Source organism: Amia ocellicauda, unplaced genomic scaffold, assembly GCF_036373705.1.
Source record: "Amia ocellicauda isolate fAmiCal2 unplaced genomic scaffold, fAmiCal2.hap1 HAP1_SCAFFOLD_102, whole genome shotgun sequence".
NCBI lineage: Eukaryota > Metazoa > Chordata > Actinopteri > Amiiformes > Amiidae > Amia > Amia ocellicauda.
In genome coordinates, this window is record NW_027102667.1 from 40,401 (window position 1) to 61,832 (window position 21,432).

The 21,432-nt window shown below is 46.6% G+C and overlaps 11 non-coding genes and 50 pseudogenes across 11 annotated transcripts; all 61 read left to right on the forward strand.

Moving 5' to 3' along the window:
- The first annotated feature begins 104 nt into the window (after nucleotides 1-104).
- On the forward strand, nucleotides 105-223 carry LOC136720180 (uncharacterized; annotated as a pseudogene).
- Nucleotides 224-445: 222 nt separating this feature from the next.
- LOC136720133 (uncharacterized) lies at nucleotides 446-564 on the forward strand (annotated as a pseudogene).
- Nucleotides 565-774: 210 nt separating this feature from the next.
- LOC136720287 (uncharacterized) lies at nucleotides 775-893 on the forward strand (annotated as a pseudogene).
- A 211-nt stretch (nucleotides 894-1,104) lies between these two features.
- On the forward strand, nucleotides 1,105-1,223 carry LOC136720130 (uncharacterized; annotated as a pseudogene).
- A 209-nt stretch (nucleotides 1,224-1,432) lies between these two features.
- Nucleotides 1,433-1,551, forward strand: LOC136720225 (uncharacterized; annotated as a pseudogene).
- Nucleotides 1,552-1,767: 216 nt separating this feature from the next.
- Nucleotides 1,768-1,886, forward strand: LOC136720264 (5S ribosomal RNA). Its single transcript, XR_010805429.1, has one exon. It is a non-coding gene; the product is annotated as a 5S ribosomal RNA (ribosomal RNA).
- A 209-nt stretch (nucleotides 1,887-2,095) lies between these two features.
- Nucleotides 2,096-2,214, forward strand: LOC136720241 (uncharacterized; annotated as a pseudogene).
- Nucleotides 2,215-2,438: 224 nt separating this feature from the next.
- Nucleotides 2,439-2,557, forward strand: LOC136720157 (5S ribosomal RNA). The gene has a single exon (XR_010805412.1). It is a non-coding gene; the product is annotated as a 5S ribosomal RNA (ribosomal RNA).
- Nucleotides 2,558-2,766: 209 nt separating this feature from the next.
- LOC136720273 (5S ribosomal RNA) lies at nucleotides 2,767-2,885 on the forward strand. The gene has a single exon (XR_010805437.1). It is a non-coding gene; the product is annotated as a 5S ribosomal RNA (ribosomal RNA).
- Nucleotides 2,886-3,101: 216 nt separating this feature from the next.
- Nucleotides 3,102-3,220, forward strand: LOC136720135 (uncharacterized; annotated as a pseudogene).
- A 210-nt stretch (nucleotides 3,221-3,430) lies between these two features.
- LOC136720288 (uncharacterized) lies at nucleotides 3,431-3,549 on the forward strand (annotated as a pseudogene).
- Nucleotides 3,550-3,774: 225 nt separating this feature from the next.
- LOC136720213 (uncharacterized) lies at nucleotides 3,775-3,893 on the forward strand (annotated as a pseudogene).
- A 216-nt stretch (nucleotides 3,894-4,109) lies between these two features.
- LOC136720159 (uncharacterized) lies at nucleotides 4,110-4,228 on the forward strand (annotated as a pseudogene).
- A 210-nt stretch (nucleotides 4,229-4,438) lies between these two features.
- On the forward strand, nucleotides 4,439-4,557 carry LOC136720295 (5S ribosomal RNA). The gene has a single exon (XR_010805446.1). It is a non-coding gene; the product is annotated as a 5S ribosomal RNA (ribosomal RNA).
- A 205-nt stretch (nucleotides 4,558-4,762) lies between these two features.
- On the forward strand, nucleotides 4,763-4,881 carry LOC136720219 (uncharacterized; annotated as a pseudogene).
- A 216-nt stretch (nucleotides 4,882-5,097) lies between these two features.
- Nucleotides 5,098-5,216, forward strand: LOC136720265 (5S ribosomal RNA). The gene has a single exon (XR_010805430.1). It is a non-coding gene; the product is annotated as a 5S ribosomal RNA (ribosomal RNA).
- Nucleotides 5,217-5,760: 544 nt separating this feature from the next.
- On the forward strand, nucleotides 5,761-5,879 carry LOC136720275 (5S ribosomal RNA). The gene has a single exon (XR_010805439.1). It is a non-coding gene; the product is annotated as a 5S ribosomal RNA (ribosomal RNA).
- A 210-nt stretch (nucleotides 5,880-6,089) lies between these two features.
- LOC136720201 (uncharacterized) lies at nucleotides 6,090-6,208 on the forward strand (annotated as a pseudogene).
- Nucleotides 6,209-6,423: 215 nt separating this feature from the next.
- On the forward strand, nucleotides 6,424-6,542 carry LOC136720136 (uncharacterized; annotated as a pseudogene).
- Nucleotides 6,543-6,752: 210 nt separating this feature from the next.
- Nucleotides 6,753-6,871, forward strand: LOC136720290 (uncharacterized; annotated as a pseudogene).
- A 224-nt stretch (nucleotides 6,872-7,095) lies between these two features.
- Nucleotides 7,096-7,214, forward strand: LOC136720131 (uncharacterized; annotated as a pseudogene).
- Nucleotides 7,215-7,423: 209 nt separating this feature from the next.
- LOC136720203 (uncharacterized) lies at nucleotides 7,424-7,542 on the forward strand (annotated as a pseudogene).
- Nucleotides 7,543-7,747: 205 nt separating this feature from the next.
- LOC136720220 (uncharacterized) lies at nucleotides 7,748-7,866 on the forward strand (annotated as a pseudogene).
- A 216-nt stretch (nucleotides 7,867-8,082) lies between these two features.
- LOC136720298 (uncharacterized) lies at nucleotides 8,083-8,201 on the forward strand (annotated as a pseudogene).
- A 209-nt stretch (nucleotides 8,202-8,410) lies between these two features.
- On the forward strand, nucleotides 8,411-8,529 carry LOC136720221 (uncharacterized; annotated as a pseudogene).
- Nucleotides 8,530-8,753: 224 nt separating this feature from the next.
- On the forward strand, nucleotides 8,754-8,872 carry LOC136720274 (5S ribosomal RNA). The gene has a single exon (XR_010805438.1). It is a non-coding gene; the product is annotated as a 5S ribosomal RNA (ribosomal RNA).
- A 216-nt stretch (nucleotides 8,873-9,088) lies between these two features.
- On the forward strand, nucleotides 9,089-9,207 carry LOC136720137 (uncharacterized; annotated as a pseudogene).
- A 227-nt stretch (nucleotides 9,208-9,434) lies between these two features.
- Nucleotides 9,435-9,553, forward strand: LOC136720229 (uncharacterized; annotated as a pseudogene).
- Nucleotides 9,554-9,769: 216 nt separating this feature from the next.
- Nucleotides 9,770-9,888, forward strand: LOC136720202 (uncharacterized; annotated as a pseudogene).
- Nucleotides 9,889-10,093: 205 nt separating this feature from the next.
- On the forward strand, nucleotides 10,094-10,212 carry LOC136720222 (uncharacterized; annotated as a pseudogene).
- A 216-nt stretch (nucleotides 10,213-10,428) lies between these two features.
- On the forward strand, nucleotides 10,429-10,547 carry LOC136720299 (uncharacterized; annotated as a pseudogene).
- A 216-nt stretch (nucleotides 10,548-10,763) lies between these two features.
- Nucleotides 10,764-10,882, forward strand: LOC136720138 (uncharacterized; annotated as a pseudogene).
- Nucleotides 10,883-11,092: 210 nt separating this feature from the next.
- On the forward strand, nucleotides 11,093-11,211 carry LOC136720291 (uncharacterized; annotated as a pseudogene).
- A 225-nt stretch (nucleotides 11,212-11,436) lies between these two features.
- LOC136720231 (uncharacterized) lies at nucleotides 11,437-11,555 on the forward strand (annotated as a pseudogene).
- A 216-nt stretch (nucleotides 11,556-11,771) lies between these two features.
- Nucleotides 11,772-11,890, forward strand: LOC136720160 (uncharacterized; annotated as a pseudogene).
- Nucleotides 11,891-12,099: 209 nt separating this feature from the next.
- On the forward strand, nucleotides 12,100-12,218 carry LOC136720132 (5S ribosomal RNA). The gene has a single exon (XR_010805410.1). It is a non-coding gene; the product is annotated as a 5S ribosomal RNA (ribosomal RNA).
- A 205-nt stretch (nucleotides 12,219-12,423) lies between these two features.
- Nucleotides 12,424-12,542, forward strand: LOC136720224 (uncharacterized; annotated as a pseudogene).
- A 222-nt stretch (nucleotides 12,543-12,764) lies between these two features.
- LOC136720169 (5S ribosomal RNA) lies at nucleotides 12,765-12,883 on the forward strand. The gene has a single exon (XR_010805413.1). It is a non-coding gene; the product is annotated as a 5S ribosomal RNA (ribosomal RNA).
- Nucleotides 12,884-13,092: 209 nt separating this feature from the next.
- LOC136720140 (uncharacterized) lies at nucleotides 13,093-13,211 on the forward strand (annotated as a pseudogene).
- Nucleotides 13,212-13,439: 228 nt separating this feature from the next.
- Nucleotides 13,440-13,558, forward strand: LOC136720182 (uncharacterized; annotated as a pseudogene).
- A 209-nt stretch (nucleotides 13,559-13,767) lies between these two features.
- On the forward strand, nucleotides 13,768-13,886 carry LOC136720292 (uncharacterized; annotated as a pseudogene).
- A 217-nt stretch (nucleotides 13,887-14,103) lies between these two features.
- LOC136720166 (uncharacterized) lies at nucleotides 14,104-14,222 on the forward strand (annotated as a pseudogene).
- A 224-nt stretch (nucleotides 14,223-14,446) lies between these two features.
- LOC136720238 (uncharacterized) lies at nucleotides 14,447-14,565 on the forward strand (annotated as a pseudogene).
- Nucleotides 14,566-15,108: 543 nt separating this feature from the next.
- LOC136720239 (uncharacterized) lies at nucleotides 15,109-15,227 on the forward strand (annotated as a pseudogene).
- A 222-nt stretch (nucleotides 15,228-15,449) lies between these two features.
- On the forward strand, nucleotides 15,450-15,568 carry LOC136720127 (uncharacterized; annotated as a pseudogene).
- A 216-nt stretch (nucleotides 15,569-15,784) lies between these two features.
- On the forward strand, nucleotides 15,785-15,903 carry LOC136720192 (uncharacterized; annotated as a pseudogene).
- Nucleotides 15,904-16,127: 224 nt separating this feature from the next.
- LOC136720126 (5S ribosomal RNA) lies at nucleotides 16,128-16,246 on the forward strand. The gene has a single exon (XR_010805409.1). It is a non-coding gene; the product is annotated as a 5S ribosomal RNA (ribosomal RNA).
- A 215-nt stretch (nucleotides 16,247-16,461) lies between these two features.
- On the forward strand, nucleotides 16,462-16,580 carry LOC136720141 (uncharacterized; annotated as a pseudogene).
- Nucleotides 16,581-16,809: 229 nt separating this feature from the next.
- On the forward strand, nucleotides 16,810-16,928 carry LOC136720183 (uncharacterized; annotated as a pseudogene).
- Nucleotides 16,929-17,145: 217 nt separating this feature from the next.
- On the forward strand, nucleotides 17,146-17,264 carry LOC136720210 (uncharacterized; annotated as a pseudogene).
- Nucleotides 17,265-17,489: 225 nt separating this feature from the next.
- On the forward strand, nucleotides 17,490-17,608 carry LOC136720235 (uncharacterized; annotated as a pseudogene).
- Nucleotides 17,609-18,150: 542 nt separating this feature from the next.
- Nucleotides 18,151-18,269, forward strand: LOC136720240 (uncharacterized; annotated as a pseudogene).
- A 222-nt stretch (nucleotides 18,270-18,491) lies between these two features.
- On the forward strand, nucleotides 18,492-18,610 carry LOC136720128 (uncharacterized; annotated as a pseudogene).
- A 216-nt stretch (nucleotides 18,611-18,826) lies between these two features.
- Nucleotides 18,827-18,945, forward strand: LOC136720227 (uncharacterized; annotated as a pseudogene).
- Nucleotides 18,946-19,169: 224 nt separating this feature from the next.
- On the forward strand, nucleotides 19,170-19,288 carry LOC136720284 (uncharacterized; annotated as a pseudogene).
- Nucleotides 19,289-19,504: 216 nt separating this feature from the next.
- On the forward strand, nucleotides 19,505-19,623 carry LOC136720142 (uncharacterized; annotated as a pseudogene).
- Nucleotides 19,624-19,843: 220 nt separating this feature from the next.
- LOC136720186 (uncharacterized) lies at nucleotides 19,844-19,962 on the forward strand (annotated as a pseudogene).
- Nucleotides 19,963-20,178: 216 nt separating this feature from the next.
- LOC136720152 (uncharacterized) lies at nucleotides 20,179-20,297 on the forward strand (annotated as a pseudogene).
- Nucleotides 20,298-20,521: 224 nt separating this feature from the next.
- Nucleotides 20,522-20,640, forward strand: LOC136720249 (5S ribosomal RNA). The gene has a single exon (XR_010805420.1). It is a non-coding gene; the product is annotated as a 5S ribosomal RNA (ribosomal RNA).
- Nucleotides 20,641-20,855: 215 nt separating this feature from the next.
- On the forward strand, nucleotides 20,856-20,974 carry LOC136720244 (uncharacterized; annotated as a pseudogene).
- A 216-nt stretch (nucleotides 20,975-21,190) lies between these two features.
- On the forward strand, nucleotides 21,191-21,309 carry LOC136720161 (uncharacterized; annotated as a pseudogene).
- Nucleotides 21,310-21,432: the final 123 nt, after the last annotated feature.

Sequence of the window (21,432 nt, forward strand, 5' to 3'; positions counted from 1 at the left end):
CACTGATATTTTTCCCTCCATTTTTCTTTTTATTTTATTTTTTTGCTGGAAGTTCCGTCAATACCCGCCAGCCATTAAGAGACATCATGCAGCCAGGCCTCTCGGCTTGCGGCCACACCGTCCTGAACGCGCCCGATCTCGTCAGATCTCGGAATTTAAACGGGGCAGGGCCTGGTCAGTACTTTTATGGGTGACCTTCTGGAAATACGAGGTGCTGCAAACTTTTTACGTCTCCTGGGTAACTTCATCGTAGCTCTTAATTCTCTCTTTCTGTCTGGAGGAGATATAATTGAAGAATTGTACACATACCCGGCTACTTTCAACAGCCTTTGCTGCACTAATATTTTTCCCTCCATTTTTCTTTTTTTTTTTTTTTTTTTTTTTTGCTGGAAGTTCCGTCAATATCCGCCAGCCTTTAAGAGACATCATGCAGCCAGGCCTCTTGGCTTGCGGCCACATTGTCCTGAACGCGCCTGATCTCGTCAGATCTCGGAAGCTAAACGGGGCAGGGCCTGATCAGTACTTGGATGGGAGACCTCCAGGAAATACCTGGTGCTGCAAGCTTTTTACGTCTCCTGGGTAACTTCATCGTAGCTCTTAATACTCTCTATCTGTCTGGAGGTGTTATAATTGAGGAATTGTACACGTACCCGGCTACTTTCAACAGCCTTTGCTGCACTGGTATTTTTCCCTCTATTTTTCTTTTTTTTATTTGCTGGCAGTTCCGTCAATACCCGCCAGCCTTTAAGAGACATCATGCAGCCAGGCGTCTCGGCTTGCGGCCACACCATCCTGAACGCGCCCGATCTCGTCAGATCTCGGAAGCTAAACGGGGCAGGACCTGGTCAGTACTTGAATGTGAGACCTCCTGGAAATACCTGGTGCTGCAAGCTTTTACGTCTCCTGGGTAACTTTATCGTAGCTCTTAATACTCTCTATCTGTCTGGAAGAGATATAATTGAAGTATTGTACACGTACCCAGCTACTGTCAACACCCTTTGCTGCACTGATATTTTTCCGTCCATTTTTCTTTTTTTTTTTTTTGCTGGCAGTTCCGTCAATACCCGCCAGCCTTTAAGAGACATCATGCAGCCAGGCCTCTTGGCTTGCGGCCACACCGTCCTGAACGTGCCCGATCTCGGAAGATCTCGGAAGCTAAACGGGGCAGGGCCTGGTCAGTACTTGGATGGGAGACCTCCTAGAAATACCAGGTGCTGCAAGCTTTTTACGTCTCCTGGGTAACTTCATCGTAGCTCTTAATACTCTCTTTCTGTCTCCAGGAGATATAATTGAAGAATTGTACACGTACCCGGCTACTTTCAACACCCTTTGCTGCACTGGTATATTTCCCTCTATTTTTCTTTTTTTTTTTGCTGGCAGTTCCGTCAATACCCGCCAGCCTTTAAGAGACATCATGCAGCCAGGCATCTCGGCTTGCGGCCACACCGTCCTGAACGCGCCCGATCTCGTCAGATCTCGGAAGCTAAACGGGGCAGGACCTGGTCAGTACATGAAAGTGAGACCTCCTGGAAATACCTAGTGCTGCAAGCTTTTACGTCTCCTGGGTAACTTTATCGTAGCTCTTAATACTCTCTCTCTGTCTGGAGGAGATATAATTGAAGTATTGTACACGTACCCAGCTACTGTCAACACCATTTGCTGCACTGATATTTTTCCATCCATTTTTCTTTTTTTTTTTTTTTTTTTGCTGGAAGTTCCGTCAATACCCGCCAACCTTTAAGAGACATCATGCAGCCAGGCCTTTCGGCTTGTGGCCACACCGTCCTGAATGCGCCCGATCTCGTCAGATCTCGGAAGCTAAACGGGGCCGGGCCTGGTCAGTACTTGGATGGGAGACCTCCTAGAAATACCCGGTGCTGCAAGCTTTTTACGTCTCCTGGGTAACTACATCGTAGCTCTTAATACTCTCTTTCTGTCTCCAGGAGATATAATTGAAGAATTGTACACGTACCCGGCTACTTTCAACACCCTTTGCTGCACTGGTATATTTCCCTCTAATTTTCTTTTTTTTTTTGCTGGCAGTTCCGTCAATACCCGCCAGCCTTTAAGAGACATCATGCAGCCAGGCATCTCGGCTTGCGGCCACACCATCCTGAACGCGCCCGATCTCGTCAGATCTCGGAAGCTAAACGGGGCAGGACCTGGTCAGTACATGAAAGTGAGACCTCCTGGAAATACCTAGTGCTGCAAACTTTTACGTCTCCTGGGTAACTTTATCGTAGCTCTTAATACTCTCTCTCTGTCTGGAGGAGATATAATTGAAGTATTGTACACATATCCAGCTACTGTCAACACCCTTTGCTGCACTGATATTTTTCCATCCATTTTTCTTTTTTCTTTTTTTCTTTTTTTTTTTTGCTGGAAGTTCCGTCAATACCCGCCAACCTTTAAGAGACATCATGCAGCCAGGCCTTTCGGCTTGTGGCCACACCGTCCTGAATGCGCCCGATCTCGTCAGATCTCGGAAGCTAAACGGGGCAGGGCCTGGTCAGTACTTGGATGGGAGACCTCCTAGAAATACCAGGTGCTGCAAGCTTTTTACGTCTCCTGGGTAACTTCATCGTAGCTCTTAATACTCTCTTTCTGTCTCCAGGAGATATAATTGAAGAATTGTACACGTACCCGGCTACTTTCAACACCCTTTGCTGCACTGGTATATTTCCCTCTATTTTTCTTTTTTTTTTTGCTGGCAGTTCCGTCAATACCCGCCAGCCTTTAAGAGACATCATGCAGCCAGGCATCTTGGCTTGCGGCCACACCATCTTGAACGCGCCCGATCTTGTCAGATCTCGGAAGCTAAACGGGACAGGGCCTGGTCAGTATTTGGATGGGAGACCTCCTAGAAATACCAGGTGCTGCAAACTTTTTACGTCTCCTGGGTAACTTCATCGTAGCTCTTAATACTCTCTTTCTGTCTGGAGGAGATATAATTGAAGAATTGTACACGTACCCGGCTACTTTCAACACCCATTGCTGCACTGATATTTTTCCCTCCATTTTTCTTTTTCTTTATTAATTTTTCTGGAAGTTCCGTCAATATCCTCCAGCCTTTAAGAGACATCATGCAGCCAGGCCTCTTGGCTTGCGGCCACATTGTCCTGAACGCGCCTGATCTCGTCAGATCTCGGAAGCTAAACGGGGCAGGGCCTGATCAGTACTTGGATGGGAGACCTCCAGGAAATACCTGGTGCTGCAAGCTTTTTACGTCTCCTGGGTAACTTCATCGTAGCTCTTAATACTCTCTATCTGTCTGGAGGTGTTATAATTGAGGAATTGTACACGTACCCGGCTACTTTCAACAGCCTTTGCTGCACTGGTATTTTTCCCTCTATTTTTCTTTTTTTTATTTGCTGGCAGTTCCGTCAATACCCGCCAGCCTTTAAGAGACATCATGCAGCCAGGCGTCTCGGCTTGCGGCCACACCATCCTGAACGCGCCCGATCTCGTCAGATCTCGGAAGCTAAACGGGGCAGGACCTGGTCAGTACTTGAATGTGAGACCTCCTGGAAATACCTGGTGCTGCAAGCTTTTACGTCTCCTGGGTAACTTTATCGTAGCTCTTAATACTCTCTATCTGTCTGGAAGAGATATAATTGAAGTATTGTACACGTACCCAGCTACTGTCAACACCCTTTGCTGCACTGATATTTATCCGTCCATTTTTCTTTTTTTTTTTTTTTTTTTTTTTTTTTTGCTGGCAGTTCCGTCAATACCCGCCAGCCTTTAAGAGACATCATGCAGCCAGGCGTCTCGGCTTGCGGCCACACCGTCCTGAACGCGTCTGATCTCGTAAGATCTCGGAAACTGAATGGGGCAGGGCCTGATCAGTACTTGGATGGGAGACCTCCTGGAAATACCAGGTGCTGCAAGCTTTTTACGTCTGCTGGGTAAGTTTATCGTAGCTCTTAATACTCTCTTTCTGTCTGGAGGAGATATAATTGAAGTATTGTACACGTACCTGGCTACTTTCAACACCCATTGCTGCACTGATATTTTTCCCTCCATTTTTCTTTTTCTTTATTATTTTTTCTGGAAGTTCCGTCAATACCCGCCAGCCTTTAAGAGACATCATGCAGCCAGGCCTCTCGGCTTGCGGCCACACCGTCCTGAACGCGGCCGATCTCGGAAGATCTCGGAAGCTAAACGGGGCAGGGCCTGGTCAGTACTTGGATGGGAGACCTCCTAGAAATACCAGGTGCTGCAAGCTTTTTACGTCTCCTGGGTAACTTCATCGTAGCTCTTAATACTCTCTTTCTGTCTCCAGGAGATATAATTGAAGAATTGTACACGTACCCGGCTACTTTCAACACCCTTTGCTGCACTGGTATATTTCCCTCTATTTTTCTTTTTTTTTTTTGCTGGCAGTTCCGTCAATACCCGCCAGCCTTTAAGAGACATCATGCAGCCAGGCATCTCGGCTTGCGGCCACACCGTCCTGAACGCGCCCGATCTCGTCAGATCTCGGAAGCTAAACGGGGCAGGGCCTGGTCAGTACTTGGATGGGAGACCTCCTAGAAATACCAGGTGCTGCAAGCTTTTTACGTCTCCTGGGTAACTTCATCGTAGCTCTTAATACTCTCTTTCTGTCTCCAGGAGATATAATTGAAGAATTGTACACGTACCCGGCTACTTTCAACACCCTTTGCTGCACTGGTATATTTCCCTCTATTTTTCTTTTTTTGCTGCCAGTTCCGTCAATACCCGCCAGCCTTTAAGAGACATCATGCAGCCAGGCATCTCGGCTTGCGGCCACACCATCCTGAACGCGCCCGATCTCGTCAGATCTCGGAAGCTAAACGGGGCAGGACCTGGTCAGTACATGAAAGTGAGACCTCCTGGAAATACCTAGTGCTGCAAGCTTTTACGTCTCCTGGGTAACTTTATCGTAGCTCTTAATACTCTCTCTCTGTCTGGAGGAGATATAATTGAAGTATTGTACACGTACCCAGCTACTGTCAACACCATTTGCTGCACTGATATTTTTCCATCCATTTTTCTTTTTTTTTTTTTTTTTTTGCTGGAAGTTCCGTCAATACCCGCCAACCTTTAAGAGACATCATGCAGCCAGGCCTTTCGGCTTGTGGCCACACCGTCCTGAATGCGCCCGATCTCGTCAGATCTCGGAAGCTAAACGGGGCCGGGCCTGGTCAGTACTTGGATGGGAGACCTCCTAGAAATACCCGGTGCTGCAAGCTTTTTACGTCTCCTGGGTAACTTCATCGTAGCTCTTAATACTCTCTTTCTGTCTCCAGGAGATATAATTGAAGAATTGTACACGTACCCGGCTACTTTCAAAACCCTTTGCTGCACTGATATTTTTCCCTCCATTTTTCTTTTTTCTTTTTTTTTTCCTGGAAGTTCCGTCAATACCCGCCAGCCTTAAAGAGACATCATGCAGCCGGGCCTCTCGGCTTTCGGCCACACCGTCCTGAACGCGCATGGTATCGTCAGATCTCGGAAGCTAAACGGGGCAGGACCTGGTCAGTACTTGAATGTGAGACCTCCTGGAAATACCTAGTGCTGCAAGCTTTTACGTCTCCTGGGTAACTTTATCGTAGCTCTTTATACTCTCTATCTGTCTGGAGGAGATATAATTGAAGTATTGTACACGTACCCGGCTACTTTCAACACCCTTTGCTGCACTGATATTTTTACCACCATTTATCTTTTTTTTTATTTGCTGGATGTTCCGTCAAAACCCGCCAACCATTAATAGACATCATGCAGCCAGGCCTCTTGGCTTGCGGCCACACCGTCCTGAATGCGCCCGATCTCGTCAGATCTCGGAAGCTAAACGGGGCAGGGCCTGGTCAGCACTTGGATGGGAGACCTCCTGGAAATGCCAGGTGCTGCAAGCTTTTTACGTCTCCTGGGTAACTTCATCGTAGCTCTTAATACTCTCTTTCTGTCTGGAGGAGATATAATTGAAGAATTGTACACGTACCCGGCTACTTTCAACACCCTTTGCTGCACTGGTATATTTCCCTCTATTTTTCTTTTTTTTTTTTGCTGGCAGTTCCGTCAATACCCGCCAGCCTTTAAGAGACATCATGCAGCCAGGCATCTCGGCTTGCGGCCACACCATCCTGAACGCGCCCGATCTCGTCAGATCTCGGAAGCTAAACGGGGCAGGACCTGGTCAGTACATGAAAGTGAGACCTCCTAGAAATACCAGGTGCTGCAAGCTTTTACGTCTCCTGGGTAACTTCATCGTAGCTCTTAATACTCTCTTTCTGTCTGGAGGAGATATAATTGAAGTATTGTACACGTACCCGGCTACTTTCAACACCCATTGCTGCACTGATATTTTTCCCTCCATTTTTCTTTTTCTTTATTAATTTTTCTGGAAATTCCGTCAATATCCGCCAGCCTTTAAGAGACATCATGCAGCCAGGCCTCTTGGCTTGCGGCCACATTGTCCTGAACGCGCCTGATCTCGTCAGATCTCGGAAGCTAAACGGGGCAGGGCCTGATCAGTACTTGGATGGGAGACCTCCAGGAAATACCTGGTGCTGCAAGCTTTTTACGTCTCCTGGGTAACTTCATCGTAGCTCTTAATACTCTCTATCTGTCTGGAGGTGTTATAATTGAGGAATTGTACACGTACCCGGCTACTTTCAACAGCCTTTGCTGCACTGGTATTTTTCCCTCTATTTTTCTTTTTTTTATTTGCTGGCAGTTCCGTCAATACCCGCCAGCCTTTAAGAGACATCATGCAGCCAGGCATCTCGGCTTGCGGCCACACCATCCTGAACGCGCCCGATCTCGTCAGATCTCGGAAGCTAAACGGGGCAGGACCTGGTCAGTACTTGAATGTGAGACCTCCTGGAAATACCTGGTGCTGCAAGCTTTTACGTCTCCTGGGTAACTTTATCGTAGCTCTTAATACTCTCTATCTGTCTGGAAGAGATATAATTGAAGTATTGTACACGTACCCAGCTACTGTCAACACCCTTTGCTGCACTGATATTTTTCCGTCCATTTTTCTTTTTTTTTTTTTTTTTTTTTTTTTTTGCTGGCAGTTCCGTCAATACCCGCCAGCCTTTAAGAGACATCATGCAGCCAGGCCTCTTGGCTTGCGGCCACACCGTCCTGAACGTGCCCGATCTCGGAAGATCTCGGAAGCTAAACGGGGCAGGGCCTGGTCAGTACTTGGATGGGAGACCTCCTAGAAATACCAGGTGCTGCAAGCTTTTTACGTCTCCTGGGTAACTTCATCGTAGCTCTTAATACTCTCTTTCTGTCTCCAGGAGATATAATTGAAGAATTGTACACGTACCCGGCTACTTTCAACACCCTTTGCTGCACTGGTATATTTCCCTCTATTTTTCTTTTTTTTTTTGCTGGCAGTTCCGTCAATACCCGCCAGCCTTTAAGAGACATCATGCAGCCAGGCATCTCGGCTTGCGGCCACACCATCCTGAACACGCACGATCTCGGAAGATCTCGGAAGCTAAACGGGGCAGGGCCTGGTCAGTACTTGGATGGGAGACCTCCTAGAAATACCAGGTGCTTCAAGCTTTTTACGTCTCCTGGGTAACTTCATCGTAGCTCTTAATACTCTCTTTCTGTCTCCAGGAGATATAATTGAAGAATTGTACACGTACCCGGCTACTTTCAACACCCTTTGCTGCACTGGTATATTTCCCTCTATTTTTCTTTTTTTGCTGCCAGTTCCGTCAATACCCGCCAGCCTTTAAGAGACATCATGCAGCCAGGCATCTCGGCTTGCGGCCACACCATCCTGAACGCGCCCGATCTCGTCAGATCTCGGAAGCTAAACGGGGCAGGACCTGGTCAGTACATGAAAGTGAGACCTCCTGGAAATACCTAGTGCTGCAAGCTTTTACGTCTCCTGGGTAACTTTATCGTAGCTCTTAATACTCTCTCTCTGTCTGGAGGAGATATAATTGAAGTATTGTACACGTACCCAGCTACTGTCAACACCATTTGCTGCACTGATATTTTTCCATCCATTTTTCTTTTTTTTTTTTTTTTTTTGCTGGAAGTTCCGTCAATACCCGCCAACCTTTAAGAGACATCATGCAGCCAGGCCTTTCGGCTTGTGGCCACACCGTCCTGAATGCGCCCGATCTCGTCAGATCTCGGAAGCTAAACGGGGCCGGCCCTGGTCAGTACTTGGATGGGAGACCTCCTAGAAATACCCGGTGCTGCAAGCTTTTTACGTCTCCTGGGTAACTACATCGTAGCTCTTAATACTCTCTTTCTGTCTCCAGGAGATATAATTGAAGAATTGTACACGTACCCGGCTACTTTCAACACCCTTTGCTGCACTGGTATATTTCCCTCTAATTTTCTTTTTTTTTTTGCTGGCAGTTCCGTCAATACCCGCCAGCCTTTAAGAGACATCATGCAGCCAGGCATCTCGGCTTGCGGCCACACCATCCTGAACGCGCCCGATCTCGTCAGATCTCGGAAGCTAAACGGGGCAGGACCTGGTCAGTACATGAAAGTGAGACCTCCTGGAAATACCTAGTGCTGCAAGCTTTTACGTCTCCTGGGTAACTTTATCGTAGCTCTTAATACTCTCTCTCTGTCTGGAGGAGATATAATTGAAGTATTGTACACATATCCAGCTACTGTCAACACCCTTTGCTGCACTGATATTTTTCCATCCATTTTTCTTTTTTCTTTTTTTCTTTTTTTTTTTTGCTGGAAGTTCCGTCAATACCCGCCAACCTTTAAGAGACATCATACAGCCAGGCATCTTGGCTTGCGGCCACACCATCTTGAACGCGCCCGATCTTGTCAGATCTCGGAAGCTAAACGGGACAGGGCCTGGTCAGTATTTGGATGGGAGACCTCCTAGAAATACCAGGTGCTGCAAACTTTTTACGTCTCCTGGGTAACTTCATCGTAGCTCTTAATACTCTCTTTCTGTCTCCAGGAGATATAATTGAAGAATTGTACACGTACCCGGCTACTTTCAACACCCATTGCTGCACTGATATTTTTCCCTCCATTTTTCTTTTTCTTTATTAATTTTTCTGGAAGTTCCGTCAATATCCTCCAGCCTTTAAGAGACATCATGCAGCCAGGCCTCTTGGCTTGCGGCCACATTGTCCTGAACGCGCCTGATCTCGTCAGATCTCGGAAGCTAAACGGGGCAGGGCCTGATCAGTACTTGGATGGGAGACCTCCAGGAAATACCTGGTGCTGCAAGCTTTTTACGTCTCCTGGTTAACTTCATCGTAGCTCTTAATACTCTCTATCTGTCTGGAAGAGATATAATTGAAGTATTGTACACGTACCCAGCTACTGTCAACACCCTTTGCTGCACTGATATTTATCCGTCCATTTTTCTTTTTTTTTTTTTTTTTTTTTTTTTTTTTGCTGGCAGTTCCGTCAATACCCGCCAGCCTTTAAGAGACATCATGCAGCCAGGCGTCTCGGCTTGCGGCCACACCGACCTGAACGCGTCTGATCTCGTAAGATCTCGGAAACTGAATGGGGCAGGGCCTGATCAGTACTTGGATGGGAGACCTCCTGGAAATACCAGGTGCTGCAAGCTTTTTACGTCTGCTGGGTAAGTTTATCGTAGCTCTTAATACTCTCTTTCTGTCTGGAGGAGATATAATTGAAGTATTGTACACGTACCTGGCTACTTTCAACACCCATTGCTGCACTGATATTTTTCCCTCCATTTTTCTTTTTCTTTATTATTTTTTCTGGAAGTTCCGTCAATACCCGCCAGCCTTTAAGAGACATCATGCAGCCAGGCCTCTCGGCTTGCGGCCACACCGTCCTGAACGCGGCCGATCTCGGAAGATCTCGGAAGCTAAACGGGGCAGGGCCTGGTCAGTACTTGGATGGGAGACCTCCTAGAAATACCAGGTGCTTCAAGCTTTTTACGTCTCCTGGGTAACTTCATCGTAGCTCTTAATACTCTCTTTCTGTCTCCAGGAGATATAATTGAAGAATTGTACACGTACCCGGCTACTTTCAACACCCTTTGCTGCACTGGTATATTTCCCTCTATTTTTCTTTTTTTGCTGCCAGTTCCGTCAATACCCGCCAGCCTTTAAGAGACATCATGCAGCCAGGCATCTCGGCTTGCGGCCACACCATCCTGAACGCGCCCGATCTCGTCAGATCTCGGAAGCTAAACGGGGCAGGACCTGGTCAGTACATGAAAGTGAGACCTCCTGGAAATACCTAGTGCTGCAAGCTTTTACGTCTCCTGGGTAACTTTATCGTAGCTCTTAATACTCTCTCTCTGTCTGGAGGAGATATAATTGAAGTATTGTACACGTACCCAGCTACTGTCAACACCATTTGCTGCACTGATATTTTTCCATCCATTTTTCTTTTTTTTTTTTTTTTTTTGCTGGAAGTTCCGTCAATACCCGCCAACCTTTAAGAGACATCATGCAGCCAGGCCTTTCGGCTTGTGGCCACACCGTCCTGAATGCGCCCGATCTCGTCAGATCTCGGAAGCTAAACGGGGCCGGCCCTGGTCAGTACTTGGATGGGAGACCTCCTAGAAATACCCGGTGCTGCAAGCTTTTTACGTCTCCTGGGTAACTACATCGTAGCTCTTAATACTCTCTTTCTGTCTCCAGGAGATATAATTGAAGAATTGTACACGTACCCGGCTACTTTCAACACCCATTGCTGCACTGATATTTTTCCCTCCATTTTTCTTTTTCTTTATTAATTTTTCTGGAAGTTCCGTCAATATCCTCCAGCCTTTAAGAGACATCATGCAGCCAGGCCTCTTGGCTTGCGGCCACATTGTCCTGAACGCGCCTGATCTCGTCAGATCTCGGAAGCTAAACGGGGCAGGGCCTGATCAGTACTTGGATGGGAGACCTCCAGGAAATACCTGGTGCTGCAAGCTTTTTACGTCTCCTGGGTAACTTCATCGTAGCTCTTAATACTCTCTATCTGTCTGGAGGTGTTATAATTGAGGAATTGTACACGTACCCGGCTACTTTCAACAGCCTTTGCTGCACTGGTATTTTTCCCTCTATTTTTCTTTTTTTTATTTGCTGGCAGTTCCGTCAATACCCGCCAGCCTTTAAGAGACATCATGCAGCCAGGCGTCTCGGCTTGCGGCCACACCATCCTGAACGCGCCCGATCTCGTCAGATCTCGGAAGCTAAACGGGGCAGGACCTGGTCAGTACTTGAATGTGAGACCTCCTGGAAATACCTGGTGCTGCAAGCTTTTACGTCTCCTGGGTAACTTTATCGTAGCTCTTAATACTCTCTATCTGTCTGGAAGAGATATAATTGAAGTATTGTACACGTACCCAGCTACTGTCAACACCCTTTGCTGCACTGATATTTATCCGTCCATTTTTCTTTTTTTTTTTTTTTTTTTTTTTTTTTTGCTGGCAGTTCCGTCAATACCCGCCAGCCTTTAAGAGACATCATGCAGCCAGGCGTCTCGGCTTGCGGCCACACCGACCTGAACGCGTCTGATCTCGTAAGATCTCGGAAACTGAATGGGGCAGGGCCTGATCAGTACTTGGATGGGAGACCTCCTGGAAATACCAGGTGCTGCAAGCTTTTTACGTCTGCTGGGTAAGTTTATCGTAGCTCTTAATACTCTCTTTCTGTCTGGAGGAGATATAATTGAAGTATTGTACACGTACCTGGCTACTTTCAACACCCATTGCTGCACTGATATTTTTCCCTCCATTTTTCTTTTTCTTTATTATTTTTTCTGGAAGTTCCGTCAATACCCGCCAGCCTTTAAGAGACATCATGCAGCCAGGCCTCTCGGCTTGCGGCCACACCGTCCTGAACGCGGCCGATCTCGGAAGATCTCGGAAGCTAAACGGGGCAGGGCCTGGTCAGTACTTGGATGGGAGACCTCCTAGAAATACCAGGTGCTGCAAGCTTTTTACGTCTCCTGGGTAACTTCATCGTAGCTCTTAATACTCTCTTTCTGTCTCCAGGAGATATAATTGAAGAATTGTACACGTACCCGGCTACTTTCAACACCCTTTGCTGCACTGGTATATTTCCCTCTATTTTTCTTTTTTTTTTTGCTGGCAGTTCCGTCAATACCCGCCAGCCTTTAAGAGACATCATGCAGCCAGGCATCTCGGCTTGCGGCCACACCGTCCTGAACGCGCCCGATCTCGTCAGATCTCGGAAGCTAAACGGGGCAGGGCCTGGTCAGTACTTGGATGGGAGACCTCCTAGAAATACCAGGTGCTGCAAGCTTTTTACGTCTCCTGGGTAACTTCATCGTAGCTCTTAATACTCTCTTTCTGTCTCCAGGAGATATAATTGAAGAATTGTACACGTACCCGGCTACTTTCAACACCCTTTGCTGCACTGGTATATTTCCCTCTATTTTTCTTTTTTTGCTGCCAGTTCCGTCAATACCCGCCAGCCTTTAAGAGACATCATGCAGCCAGGCATCTCGGCTTGCGGCCACACCATCCTGAACGCGCCCGATCTCGTCAGATCTCGGAAGCTAAACGGGGCAGGACCTGGTCAGTACATGAAAGTGAGACCTCCTGGAAATACCTAGTGCTGCAAGCTTTTACGTCTCCTGGGTAACTTTATCGTAGCTCTTAATACTCTCTCTCTGTCTGGAGGAGATATAATTGAAGTATTGTACACGTACCCAGCTACTGTCAACACCATTTGCTGCACTGATATTTTTCCATCCATTTTTCTTTTTTCTTTTTTTTTTTTTTTTTTGCTGGAAGTTCCGTCAATACCCGCCAACCTTTAAGAGACATCATGCAGCCAGGCCTTTCGGCTTGTGGCCACACCGTCCTGAATGCGCCCGATCTCGTCAGATCTCGGAAGCTAAACGGGGCAGGGCCTGGTCAGTACTTGGATGGGAGACCTCCTAGAAATACCAGGTGCTGCAAGCTTTTTACGTCTCCTGGGTAACTTCATCGTAGCTCCTAATACTCTCTTTCTGTCTCCAGGAGATATAATTGAAGAATTGTACACGTACCCGGCTACTTTCAACACCCTTTGCTGCACTGGTATATTTCCCTCTATTTTTCTTTTTTTTTTTGCTGGCAGTTCCGTCAATACCCGCCAGCCTTTAAGAGACATCATGCAGCCAGGCCTCTTGGCTTGCAGCCACACTGTCCTGAACGCCCCCGATCTCATCAGATCTTGGAATTTAAACGGGGCAGGGCCTGGTCAGTACTTGGATGGGTGACCTCCTGGAAATGCCAGGTGCTGCAAGCTTTTTACGTCTCCTGGGTAACTTCATCGTAGCTCTTAATACTATCTTTCTGTCTGGAGGAGATATAATTGAAGAATTGTACACGTACCCGGCTACTTTCAAAACCCATTACTGCACTGATATTTTTCCCTCCATTTTTCTTTTTCTTTTTTTTTTTTTTTTTTTTTTTTGCTGGAAGTTCCGTCAATACCCGCCAGCCATTAAGAGACATCATGCAGCCAGGCCTCTCGGCTTGCGGCCACACCGTCCTGAACGCGCCCGATCTCGTCAGATCTCGGAATTTAAACGGGGCAGGGCCTGGTCAGTACTTTTATGGGTGACCTTCTGGAAATACGAGGTGCTGCAAACTTTTTACGTCTCCTGGGTAACTTCATCGTAGCTCTTAATTCTCTCTTTCTGTCTGGAGGAGATATAATTGAAGAATTGTACACGTACCCGGCTACTTTCAACAGCCTTTGCTGCACTGATATTTTTCCCTCCATTTTTCTTTTTTTTTTTGCTGGAAGTTCCGTCAATACCCGCCAGCCTTTAAGAGACATCATGCAGCCAGGCGTCTCGGCTTGCGGCCACACCATCCTGAACGCGCCCGATCTCGTCAGATCTCGGAAGCTAAACGGGGCAGGACCTGGTCAGTACTTGAATGTGAGACCTCCTGGAAATACCTGGTGCTGCAAGCTTTTTACGTCTCCTGGGTAACTTCATCGTAGCTCTTAATACTCTCTTTCTGTCTGGAGGAGATATAATTGAAGTATTGTACACGTACCCAGTTACTTTCAACACCCTTTCCTGCACTGATATTTTTCCCTCCATTTTTCTTTTTTTTTTTTTTTTTTTTTTGGATGTTCCGTCAATACCCGCCAGCCTTTAAGAGACATCATGCAGCCAGACATCTCGGATTGCGGCCACACCGTCCTGAACGTGCCCGATCTCGTCAGATCTCGGAAGCTAAACGGGGCAGGACCTGGTCAGTACTTGAATGTGAGACCTCCTGGAAATACCTGGTGCTGCAAGCTTTTACGTCTCCTGGGTAACTTTATCGTAGCTCTTAATACTCTCTATCTGTCTGGAGGAGATATAATTGAAGTATTGTACACGTACCCAGCTACTGTCAACACCCTTTGCTGCACTGATATTTTTCCATCCATTTTTCTTTTCTCTTTTTTTTTTTTTTTTTTTTGCTGGAAGTTCCGTCAATACCCGCCAACCTTTAAGAGACATCATGCAGCCAGGCCTCTTGGCTTTTGGCCACACCGTCCTGAACGCGCCCGATCTCGTCAGATCTCGGAAGCTAAACGGGGCAGGACCTGGTCAGTACTTGAATGTGAGACCACCTGGAAATACCTGTTGCTGCAAGCTTTTACGTCTCCTGGGTAACTTTATCGTAGCTCTTAATACTCTCTATCTGTCTGGAGGAGATATAATTGAAGTATTGTACACGTACCCAGCTACTGTCAACACCCATTGCTGCACTGATATTTTTCCATCCATTTTTCTTTTTTTTTTTTTTTTGCTGGAAGTTCCGTCAATACCCGCCAACCTTTAAGAGACATCATGCAGCCAGGCCTCTTGGCTTGTGGCCACACAGTCCCGATCTCGTCAGATCACGGAAACTAAACGGGGCAGGGCCTGGTCAGTACTTGGATGGGAGACCTCCTAGAAATACCAGGTGCTGCAAGCTTTTTACGTCTCCTGGGTAACTTCATCGTAGCTCTTAATACTCTCTATCTGTCTGCAGGAGATATAATTGAAGAATTGTACACGTACCCTGCTACTTTCAACACCCTTTGCTTCACTGATATTTTTCCCTCCATTTTTCTATTTTTTTTTTTTTTTTTTCTTGCTGGAAGTTCCATCAATTCCCTCCAGCGTTTAAGAGACATCATGCAGCCAGGCCTCTTGGCTTGCAACCACACCGTCCTGAACGCGCCCCATCTCGTCAGATCTCGGAAGCTAAACGGGGCAGGGCCTGGTCATTACTTGAATGTGGGACCTCCTGGAAATACCTGGTGCTGCAAGCTTTTTACGTCTCCTGGGTAACTTTATCGTAGCTCTTAACACTCTCTTTCTGTCTGGAGGAGATATAATTGAAGAATTGTTCACGTAACCGGCTACATTCAACACGCTTTGCTGCACTGATATTTTTCCCTGCATTTTTCTATTTATTTTTTTCTTTTTTTTTTGCTGGAAGTTCCGTCAATACCCGCCAGTCTTTAAGAGACATCATGCAGCCAGGACTCTCGGCTTGTGGCCACACCGTACTGAATGCGCCCGATCTCGTCAGATCTCGGAAACTAAACGGGGCAGGGCCTGGTCAGTACTTGGATGGGAGACCCCCTGGAAATACCTGGTGCTGCAAGCTTTTTACGTCTCCTGGGTAACTTCATCGTAGCTCTTAATACTCTCTATCTGTCTGGAGGTGTTATAATTGAGGAATTGTACACGTACCCTGCTACTTTCAACAGCCTTTGCTGCACTGATATTTTTCCCTCCATTTTTCTTTTTTTTTTTTTTTTTTGCTGGAAGTTCCGTCAATACCCTCCAGCCTTTAAGAGACATCATGCAGCCAGGCCTCTTGGCATGCGGACACATTGTCCTGAACGCGCCCGAACTCATCAGATCTCGGAAGCTAAACGGGGCAGGGCCTGGTCTGTACTTGGATGGGAGACCTCCTGGAAATACCAGGTGCTGCAAGCTTTTTACGTCTCCTGGGGAACTTCATCGTAGCTCATAATACTCTCTTTCTGTCTGGAGGAGATATAATTGAAGTATTGTACACGTACCCAGCTACTGTCAACACCCTTTGCTGCACTGATATTTTTCCATCCATCTTTTTATTTTTATTTTTATTTTATTTTTCTGCTGGAAGTTCCGTCAATACCCGCCAACCTTTAAGAGACATCATGCAGCCAGGCGTCTTGGCTTGTGGCCACACCGTCCTGAATGCACCCGATCTCGTCAGATCTCGGAAGCTAAACGGGGCAGGGCCTGATCAGTACTTGGATGGGAGACCTCCTGGAAATACCAGGTGCTGCAAGCTTCTTACATCTCCTGGGTAACTTCATCATAGCTCTTAATACTCTCTTTCTGTCTGGAGGAGATATAATTGAAGAATTGTACACGTACCCGGCTACTTTCAACTCCCTTTGCTGCACTGAAATTTTTCACTCCATTTTTCTTATTTCTTTTTTTTTTGCTGGCAGTTCCGTCAATACCCGCCAGCCTTTAAGAGACATCATGCAGCCAGGCCTCTTGGCTTGCAGCCACACTGTCCTGAACGCCCCCGATCTCATCAGATCTTGGAATTTAAACGGGGCAGGGCCTGGTCAGTACTTGGATGGGTGACCTCCTGGAAATGCCAGGTGCTGCAAGCTTTTTACGTCTCCTGGGTAACTTCATCGTAGCTCTTAATACTATCTTTCTGTCTGGAGGAGATATAATTGAAGAATTGTACACGTACCCGGCTACTTTCAAAACCCATTACTGCACTGATATTTTTCCCTCCATTTTTCTTTTTCTTTTTTTTTTTTTTTTTTTTTTTTTGCTGGAAGTTCCGTCAATACCCGCCAGCCATTAAGAGACATCATGCAGCCAGGCCTCTCGGCTTGCGGCCACACCGTCCTGAACGCGCCCGATCTCGTCAGATCTCGGAATTTAAACGGGGCAGGGCCTGGTCAGTACTTTTATGGGTGACCTTCTGGAAATACGAGGTGCTGCAAACTTTTTACGTCTCCTGGGTAACTTCATCGTAGCTCTTAATTCTCTCTTTCTGTCTGGAGGAGATATAATTGAAGAATTGTACACGTACCCGGCTACTTTCAACAGCCTTTCCTGCACTGATATTTTTCCCTCCATTTTTCTTTTTTTTTTTTTTTTTTTTTTGGATGTTCCGTCAATACCCGCCAGCCTTTAAGAGACATCATGCAGCCAGACATCTCGGATTGCGGCCACACCGTCCTGAACGTGCCCGATCTCGTCAGATCTCGGAAGCTAAACGGGGCAGGACCTGGTCAGTACTTGAATGTGAGACCTCCTGGAAATACCTCGTGCTGCAAGCTTTTACGTCTCCTGGGTAACTTTATCGTAGCTCTTAATACTCTCTATCTGTCTGGAGGAGATATAATTGAAGTATTGTACACGTACCCAGCTACTGTCAACACCCTTTGCTGCACTGATATTTTTCCATCCATTTTTCTTTTCTCTTTTTTTTTTTTTTTTTTTTTGCTGGAAGTTCCGTCAATACCCGCCAACCTTTAAGAGACATCATGCAGCCAGGCCTCTTGGCTTTTGGCCACACCGTCCTGAACGCGCCCGATCTCGTCAGATCTCGGAAGCTAAACGGGGCAGGACCTGGTCAGTACTTGAATGTGAGACCTCCTGGAAATACCTGTTGCTGCAAGCTTTTACGTCTCCTGGGTAACTTTATCGTAGCTCTTAATACTCTCTATCTGTCTGGAGGAGATATAATTGAAGTATTGTACACGTACCCAGCTACTGTCAACACCCATTGCTGCACTGATATTTTTCCATCCATTTTTCTTTTTTTTTTTTTTTGCTGGAAGTTCCGTCAATACCCGCCAACCTTTAAGAGACATCATGCAGCCAGGCCTCTTGGCTTGTGGCCACACAGTCCTGATCTCGTCAGATCACGGAAACTAAACGGGGCAGGGCCTGGTCAGTACTTGGATGGGAGACCTCCTAGAAATACCAGGTGCTGCAAGCTTTTTACGTCTCCTGGGTAACTTCATCGTAGCTCTTAATACTCTCTTTCTGTCTGCAGGAGATATAATTGAAGAATTGTACACGTACCCTGCTACTTTCAACACCCTTTGCTGCACTGATATTTTTCTCTCCATTTTTCTATTTTTTTTTTTTTTTTTTCTTGCTGGAAGTTCCATCAATTCCCTCCAGCGTTTAAGAGACATCATGCAGCCAGGCCTCTTGGCTTGCAACCACACCGTCCTGAACGCGCCCCATCTCGTCAGATCTCGGAAGCTAAACGGGGCAGGGCCTGGTCATTACTTGAATGTGGGACCTCCTGGAAATACCTGGTGCTGCAAGCTTTTTACGTCTCCTGGGTAACTTTATCGTAGCTCTTAACACTCTCTTTCTGTCTGGAGGAGATATAATTGAAGAATTGTTCACGTAACCGGCTACATTCAACACCCTTTGCTGCTCTGATATTTTTCCCTCCATTTTTCTATTTATTTTTTTCTTTTTTTTTTGCTGGAAGTTCCGTCAATACCCGCCAGTCTTTAAGAGACATCATGCAGCCAGGACTCTCGGCTTGTGGCCACACCGTACTGAATGCGCCCGATCTCGTCAGATCTCGGAAACTAAACGGGGCAGGGCCTGGTCAGTACTTGGATGGGAGACCCCCTGGAAATACCTGGTGCTGCAAGCTTTTTATGTCTCCTGGGTAACTTCATCGTAGCTCTTAATACTCTCTATCTGTCTGGAGGTGTTATAATTGAGGAATTGTACACGTACCCTGCTACTTTCAACAGCCTTTGCTGCACTGATATTTTTCCCTCCATTTTTCTTTTTTTTTTTTTTTTTTGCTGGAAGTTCCGTCAATACCCTCCAGCCTTTAAGAGACATCATGCAGCCAGGCCTCTTGGCATGCGGACACATTGTCCTGAACGCGCCCGAACTCATCAGATCTCGGAAGCTAAACGGGGCAGGGCCTGGTCAGTACTTGAATGTGAGAACTCCTAGAAATACCAGGTGCTGCAAGCTTTTTACGTCTCCTGGGTAACTTCATCGTAGCTCTTAATACTCTCTATCTGTCTGGAGGAGATATAATTGAAGAATTGTACACGTACCCGGCTACTTTCAACACCCTTTCCTGCACTGATAGTTTTCCATCCATTTTTTTATTTTTATATTTATTTTATTTTTCTGCTGGAAGTTCCGTCAATACCCGCCAACCTTTAAGAGACATCATGCAGCCAGGCGTCTTGGCTTGTGGCCACACCGTCCTGAATGCGCCCGATCTCGTTAGATCTCGGAAGCTAAACGGGGCAGTGCCTGATCAGTACTTGGATGGGAGACCTCCTGGAAATACCAGGTGCTGCAAGCTTATTACGTCACTTGGGTAACTTCATCGTAGCTCTTAATACTCTCTTTCTGTCTGAATGAGATATAATTGAAGTATTGTACACGTACCCGGCTACTTTTAACACCCTTTGCTGCACTGATATTTTTCACTCCATTTTTCTTTTTTCTTTTTTTTTTTGCTGGAAGTTCCGTCAATACCCGCCAGCCTTTAAGAGACATCATGCAGCCAGGCCTCTCGGCTTGCGGCCACACCGTCCTGAACGCGCCCGATCTTGTCAGATCTCGGAGGCTGAACGGGGCAGGGCCTGGTCAGTACTTGGATGGGTGACCTCCTGGAAATACCAGGTGCTGCAAGCTTTTATCGTCACTTGGGTAACTTCATCGTAGCTCTTAATACTCTCTTTCTGTCTGGAGGAGATATAATTGAAGTATTGTACACGTACCCGGCTACTTTCAACACCCTTTCCTGCACTGATATTTTTCCCTCCATTTTTCAATTTTTTTTTTATTTTTTTTTCTTGGATGTTCCGTCAATACCCGCCAGCCTTTTAGAGACATCATGCAGCCAGGCCTCTTGGCTTTCGGCCACACCGTCATGAACGCGCCCGATCTCGTCAGATCTCGGAAGCTAAATGGGGCAGGGCCTGGTCAGTACTTCGATGGGTGACCTCCTGGAAATACCAGGTGCTGCAAGATTTTTACGTCTCCTGGGAAACTTCATCGTAGCTCTTTTTACTCTCTTTCTGTCTGGAGGAGATATAATTGAAGAATTGTACACGTATCCGGCTACTTTCAAAACCCTTTGCTGCACTGATTTGTTTCTCTCCATTTTTCTTTTTTCTTATTTTTTTTGCTGGAAGTTCCATCAATACCCGCCAGCCTTTAAGAGACATCATGCAGCCAGGCCTCTTTGTTTGCAGCCACACCGTCCTGAACGTGCCCGATTTCGTCAGATCTCGGAACCTAAACGGGGCAGGGCCTGGTCTGTACTTGGATGGGAGACCTCCTGGAAATACCAGGTGCTGCAAGCTTTTTACGTCTCCTAGGGAACTTCATCGTAGCTCATAATACTCTCTTTCTGTCTGGAGGAGATATAATTGAAGTATTGTACACGTACCCAGCTACTGTCAACACCCTTTGCTGCACTGATATTTTTCCATCCATCTTTTTATTTTTATTTTTATTTTATTTTTCTGCTGGAAGTTCCGTCAATACCCGCCAACCTTTAAGAGACATCATGCAGCCAGGCGTCTTGGCTTGTGGCCACACCGTCCTGAATGCACCCGATCTCGTCAGATCTCGGAAGCTAAACGGGGCAGGGCCTGATCAGTACTTGGATGGGAGACCTCCTGGAAATACCAGGTGCTGCAAGCTTCTTACATCTCCTGGGTAACTTCATCATAGCTCTTAATACTCTCTTTCTGTCTGGAGGAGATATAATTGAAGAATTGTACACGTACCCGGCTACTTTCAACTCCCTTTGCTGCACTGAAATTTTTCACTCCATTTTTCTTATTTCTTTTTTTTTTGCTGGCTGTTCCGTCAATACCCGCCAGCCTTTAAGAGACATCATGCAGCCAGGCCTCTTGGATTGCGGCCACACCGTCCTGAACGCGCCCAATCTCATCAGATCTCGGAAGCTAAACGGGGCAGTGTCTATTCTGTACTTGGATGGGAGACCTCCTGGAAATACCAGGTGCTGCAAGCTTCTTACGTCTCCTGGGTAACTTCATCATAGCTCTTAATACTCTCTTTCTGTCTGGAGGAGATATAATTGAAGAATTGTACACGTACCCGGCTACTTTCAACTCCCTTTGCTGCACTGATATTTTTCCCTCCATTTTTCTTTTTTCTTCTTTATTTTGCTGGAAGTTCTGTCAATATCCTCCAGCCTTTAAGAGACATCATGCAGCCAGGCATCTCGGCTTGTGGCCACACTGTCCTGAATGCGCACGATCTCGTCAGATCTCGGAAGCTAAACGGGGCAGGGCCTGGTCAGTACTTAGATGGGAGACCTCCTGGAGATACCAGGTGCTGCAAGCTTTTTACATCACTTGGGTAACTTCATCGTAGCTCTTAATACTCGCTTTCTGTCTGGAGGAGATATAATTGAAGTATTGTACACGTACCCAGCTACATTTAACACCCTTTGCTGCACTGATATTT